This window comes from Natator depressus, chromosome 7, assembly GCF_965152275.1.
Source record: "Natator depressus isolate rNatDep1 chromosome 7, rNatDep2.hap1, whole genome shotgun sequence".
NCBI classification, from domain to species: domain Eukaryota; kingdom Metazoa; phylum Chordata; order Testudines; family Cheloniidae; genus Natator; species Natator depressus.
In genome coordinates, this window is record NC_134240.1 from 103,617,654 (window position 1) to 103,623,854 (window position 6,201).

General features: G+C 39.0%; 1 long non-coding RNA gene across 1 annotated transcript in view; it reads left to right on the forward strand.

Annotated features, from left to right (window-relative positions):
- LOC141991692 (uncharacterized) overlaps nucleotides 1-2,161 on the forward strand; it is a 55,205-nt gene extending 53,044 nt beyond the window's left edge. Inside the window, exons 2-3 of the long non-coding RNA XR_012640437.1 lie at nucleotides 543-605; nucleotides 1,919-2,161. This is a non-coding gene — a long non-coding RNA (uncharacterized LOC141991692). The remainder of the gene's footprint in view (nucleotides 1-542; nucleotides 606-1,918) is intronic.
- Nucleotides 2,162-6,201: the final 4,040 nt, after the last annotated feature.

Consider the following 6,201-nt stretch of genomic DNA (forward strand, 5'->3'; position numbering starts at 1 on the left):
ATCAACACTGTTGACAGGAGCATTAATTTTGAACTAATGATGCTGTAAATACTGGACAGAGGCTATAACCTTCACAATAATGTATGGTATAAACTTTGTATACGTATTGGACACTACCTGTGGTCTGTGTAATTATTAGCATCGGTTATGCCAACAATATTTTTCAGAAGTAATTAAGGAGGTGGTGGAGAGAGGACACGGGAGTGAGGCTCACGTACCTGGGTTCTATTCCTGGTTGACTTCACTTGGCTGTCTTTCCCCATTTGTAAAAGTGGGATAATTACACTTAACTTCTTTGTAAATTGCTTTGAGATCTACAGATGAAATATACTATATAAGAGTTGTATTCTAAAAGAAAAATGCATGTCAACCCCCTTCCCTGAAAGAATCCCCAAAGGGCTACAACTCATTATCAGAAGGAAGAGATAAGACAAGCGACAGTTTGTATCTGCTTAACTTTTGCTTGCATTTGCCCTTGAGAAGTATGTTGATTCAGCTTTGTACTCTGTTATATCCACTGAATATTTTTGCATTCTTTATAGATGCCGACCTTGTATGAACTTGCTATTTGAACTGCCTAGTGGAAGAGCCAGCCACACACGCAGGTACAGATTTAATACTTATTTGCAGAGCTCCAGCAGCCTCTGGCAGCTTTTGTATTAAATAAAGATATGGGCAGAATTTATTGTAGTTTGGTGGCCCTTAAGAGACACTTTGTGGCATTTCTTTTATGTTACTCCCTAAAAACAATAAAAAAATCATTTAGTTCTTTAAAAGAGTTCCACAGACTGAAGCCTCATCAACACACAAACTTGCATTAGTTTATTTAAACTGGTGCGGTAGGCTATACAGACACTTTTTTCGATTTTAAGGGTGGCTTGGCCTAAAGTTGTTCCTAATCCATTTAAACTAAACTGGAGGAAGCCTGTTTTAAATGGAAATAAGAGTGTCCCCACAGCCTTTTGCAGCAGTTTAACTATCTGGTTTAAAATCACTCCTTTAGTTAAACAGGTGCAATTCTACATATAAAAAAGTCAGAAGCTCTTGTCTGAAGTGTTACTGCCAATCAGTTTCAGCTGTTGGTGGAGTGTAGTATTTGGTTAATATCCTTTACTCCATAATTGTCATGTATTTTTGCTTAAAGAGGTGCCTTTTATTTCCGACAGACATATTCAATGAAGATAGAGAGAGTCCAGCACTGAGAACCTCCATTTTGTTCTTGTGCATAGGGAAGAGACAGGAAGGGTGGGGGTCCAGCAGTTAGGGCACTAGCTTGGGACTTTGGAGCCCTAGGTTTAATTCTTTGCTCTGCTAGACTTCCTGTGTGAGCTTGGGCAACCCATGTAACCTCTGTGTGTCTCAGTTCCCCATCTGTAAAATAGGGATACCTACCTCCCAGGGGGGTTGTGAAGATAAATACATTAAAGAATGTGAGGTGCTCAGATGATATGGTAATTGGGACCATACTGAAGCAACTGTGCCATTGTGACTACTTCATCCATGGCTGTGAGCCGCCCAAAGATGTGCCTGAATTTTAAAATGTGGAACCAAGATTCTACATGGGAGAATGTCTGAAAATAGCAGACTATGAGATGTTAACTTCACTAACGTTAATTAAGCATTTCTTTCAAGACTGAGGATATCTGGTTACAGTAGGTGAGATGGACCAAAACTTAATCTCCAGATGCACATCTCTTTGAAATTTAGAGAGGTTCAGATCTGGATTTGGATGTGAACCTTGCAGTTTGGACGTATCTTTGGATTGGGGCAGAGGTGAGTTTAATAAGCAATAGTCTGGGACTCTGTCAGTTAAAATGTTGTTGTTTTAAAATAGTTGACATTAAGATTCCCTGTTCCAGAAGTAGTCTGTCTGGATGATTGCTATTTGATTTAGCATTAAAACATGCATCTTTGGCAGATGACCATCTCAGCTTGGTGCTGTTTTGAAGACCTCTGCGTGCAGGAGCCAGAGAGCACTGTATGTCAAACAGACCCTCCAACCCTGGGCTCATGCCACCTGCAGGGCTGACCCAGGAAGACAAGAGGAGCTGCTTTTTGGGAAGTCGTGCTGAATAAAGGGAATTTCAAGCATGAAGCAAGTTGCCTCTCTGAAGATGTGAATGGGAAGGATTAGCAGGGCCAGGAACCCCTCTGTGCAAATGGGGTGAGGGAGAAGAAATTCATAGTGAACAGCTGGAACCCCTCGAAACTCCTTTGTGGTAGATGGGGATGGTGTTGAGCCCCTAACTCCATCTCTCCTGAACCCTCCGCCAAACTAATGTGGAGGAATGGCCCTAATCCTCCAAGAAAAGGCCACTGTGATGATAAGAGGTCCCTCTATCCCTTCAAAATGGCTGTTGCAGGGATCTGTACCCTCCCCCCAAAGGCTACTGAATAGTGATGTAATGAACTGAGTGATGCAATGAAATAATGTTGAATTCCTTTAGTCACACTCACAGTGGAGTTTCCACCCTCCTCACACTCTCCTCCTATAGAGTGAATGGAGGTGTGGGGACGAGCATGTTGCTTTCATAGCCTGCCATAAGCGTTGTGATGGCACCATCATAGAGCGTAAGGATAGTCCAGTGGTTAAAGCATGAACTTGGGAGATATAGTTTCAGTTCCCTGCTCTGCCACAGACTGTCTATGTGACATTGGGCAAGTTACTAATTCTCACTGTGCTTCAGTTCCCCATCTGTAAAAAGGGGATGATGTTGTGAGGGCAAATACAATAGAGACTGAAGTGCTCAGATACAGTGGGATTGGGGGCCATTTCCATTGCATGAATAGTGCATAGAAGGAGCAAGTAAATGCTGTGCTAATAAGCCTTCTCCCTCTTCCTAGGGATTAGCATATGGAAACAAATAGCAAAACCGGAAAATTGCAGATCACATTTGAAAACTACTCTCACTTGGAGGTTTCTAAGTTTTATTAGTAGTGTAACTAAAGGGGAAATGATTTTTAACAATACTATTTTAAAGACAACAGTGTCCTTTTTAGACTAACTGGAATGCTTCCAGCATCCTTACCTTGTTGTCTGCTGTTTAATATGTGAAATTGCTTGGTGGCTAACACCTCTGTTTGAGATGTGAACTTGAATTTAGACACTAAATATGCAGTAGCTTTGCATTTAGAAAACATAGGTCTACAGTTCATTGTGAAGCTGTTCTTCCAGCCCTGATGAGAAACTATTTTGACTGTAAGTCATTATTTGCCCCATAAGAGTGGTGGAATTAATTACCAATAAAAATTGGCCTGTTGTTCCGTGGCTAATGAGTTATATTTTCCAAGACATAATTATTTAAACTTGTTGGGTTTATGGTACTGTACTAATCCTTTCAAAACAGAGCTAGTGGCTGAAAAGATGTTGCAACACTGATCGTCGAAAGGAAAAGCGACGTTTGCCATCTCTAGCAGGTTTGTCTCAATGTAAAATCTTTTTCTCTGTCGTGTTAAGAAAAAGCTGATGTGATGAGCTGTACATTCAGAAACAGTAGCTCCTTAAAACTGCCAACACAATAATTACATTTATCACAAGCTGTTAAAAGCTTTCAAAAACATGCTCTGTAACTACTAGATAATGTGTTACACTGATATAACAAATTACGTCATCAGGTTCATCTCCAATATCAAATGTTCCTAAATAAAAATGTTAAAAGTCAAAATACTGAAGCACATGATTGTTAAAAAATTCTAATCTGTTTTTAAATAGAATCTGGCCTGAAACCTTTAGAATTTTTTGCTTTTGAATAATGTCTAATCTGTTGGGTGCAGAACTCAATATTTTAAACCATTTACCAGTTTGATATTATCAAATAAAAACATTTAATAATTTGTTGATTGCATATCAGAAACAAAGGCTGCATAGCATATTACAAAGTGAGATCTCATCTTTAATCTAATTTTAATTGTTTCATCTTGTTTCTTTCTCCGCAGCATACATCAACGAACCAGCATGTTTTCTGTAAGGGCGATAGGGAGGTGGTATCATTTCTTGAGAAAGTAAGATCTTATCTCTTGATCTTTTGACGGTTTAGTGAAGTTCAGATGTATAAGCCTGGAACACAGAAGGCTTTGCAATTCTAAAAATACATTTATGAAAGAGCACCCATTTGTCCTACTAGAAAACAAATGACACACTGCCTTTGAGGTGCAGCAGAGTGAAAGGTTATCTCTGTGTACAAAGTAAAATCTTGAATCTTGAATCTTGACAGAATCTTGAAGTCTGGCTACCAAGACATAACTACTGTGCAGGTGGATTGCTCACCCACTGAGGAACTTCACAGGAGTTGGAGAAGGGTAAAACAAATAAAGTGATCAGGTGGCAAAAAGTAAACATAACAGGTCTTTCAGTTACTCTACCCACTTCTCAGTGGTCTGATCCAAAGTCCATTGAAGTTAATAGAAGAATCCTATTGTCTTCCATATGCTTTGGATTGGGCCCCTACTGGACAGTAAATAAATTTTTTGTTTACTGGTCCACCGATTCCACACCAGATTCTCAGCTGGTATAAAGTGTCATAGGCCCATTGTTTGTAAAGGGAATCGAAGTCAATGGGTCTATGACAATTTAGACCAGCTGACGGTCTGCCCTTCAGGCTCCATCTATTTATAGAGACTCATTATTAGTCATAGATTATAAAACCAGGCAAGGGGTCACTGGGATTATCTAGTCTGACCTCCTGTATAACGCTGGCCATAAGACCTCCCTGAATTAATTCCTGTTTGGACTAGAACATATTTTTTAAAAAAAGATCTAATCTTGATTTAAAAATTGCCAGTGATGGAGAATCCACCATGACCCTTGGTAAATTGTTCCAATGGTTAATTTCCTCGCTGTTAAAAATTTACATCTTATTTCCAGTCTGAATTTGTCTAGCTTCAGCTTCCACCCATTGGGTCATGTTACACCTTTCTCTGCTAGAATGAAGAACCCATTGTCATATTTTTGGTCCCCATGTATTATAGACTGTGATCAAGTCACCCCTTAACCTTCTCTTTGTTAAGTTAAATAGATAGAGCAGCTTGAGTCTATCTTTATAATGCATGTTTTCCATGGCTCTTCTCTGAACCCTCTCCAATTTATCAACATCTTTCCTGAATTGTTGACACCAAAACTGGACATAGTATTCCAGTAATAGTCACACCAGTGCTAAATACAGATGTAATATAACCCCCCTACTCCTACTTGATATACTCCCGCTTATACACCCCAAGATTGCCCTTTTTGCCACAGCACCGACTGGGAGCACATGTTCAGCTGATTATTCACCATGACCCCCAACTCTTTTTCAGAGTCACTGCTTCCCAGGTTAGAGTCTCCCATCCTTCCTACTTTCATTGTTTCTCAATGCATAACTTTACATTTGGCCAAAAGTGAAATGCACATTATTTGCTTGCACCCAGCTTACCAAGTGATCCAGATTGTTCTGGATCAGTGACCTGTCCTTGTGTTTTTTCCAGGTCATAGATAAAAATTGTAAATAATGTAGGGCCAAGAGCCTATCCCTGCAGGACCCCCGAGAAACACACCTGCTTGATGATCCCCAGTTTGCAGTTACATTTAAAACCTGTCAGTAAACCAGTTTTTAATACATTTAATGTATGTCATGTTAATTTTGTATCATTCTAGTTTTTTAATCAAAATGTCATGTGGTACCAAGTCAAATGCCTTACAAAAGTCTAAGTATTTTACATCAATGCTATTAACTTTATTAACCAAACTTGGAATCTCAGAAAAAAAGCTATCAGGTTAGTTTGACAGGCTCTATTTGCCATAAGCCCATGTTGATTGGCATTAATGATATTACCCCTTTAATTCTTTAATTTTTTACTAATAGAGTCACATATGAGCCATTCTGTTATTTTGTCAGTCTGACAGGCCTATAATTACCCAGGTCGTCATTGTGTACCCTTTTTAAATATTGGTGCAACATTAGGTTACTTTCAGTCTTCTGGAACATTCCTAGTGTTCCAAGATTTATCGAAAAATTAGCATGAATCAATAAGCTCTTCAGTCAGCTCTTTTAAAACTCTTACGTGCAAATTATCTGGGCCTGCTGATTTTAAAATTTCTAACACTACTAGCTGCTGTTTAACATCCTCCTGAGTCACTATTGGAAAGGAAAGTGTTTAATCAATGATCATCATATGATATGACAATACATCTGCTTTTCATTTCAAATACAAAACAAATATTTA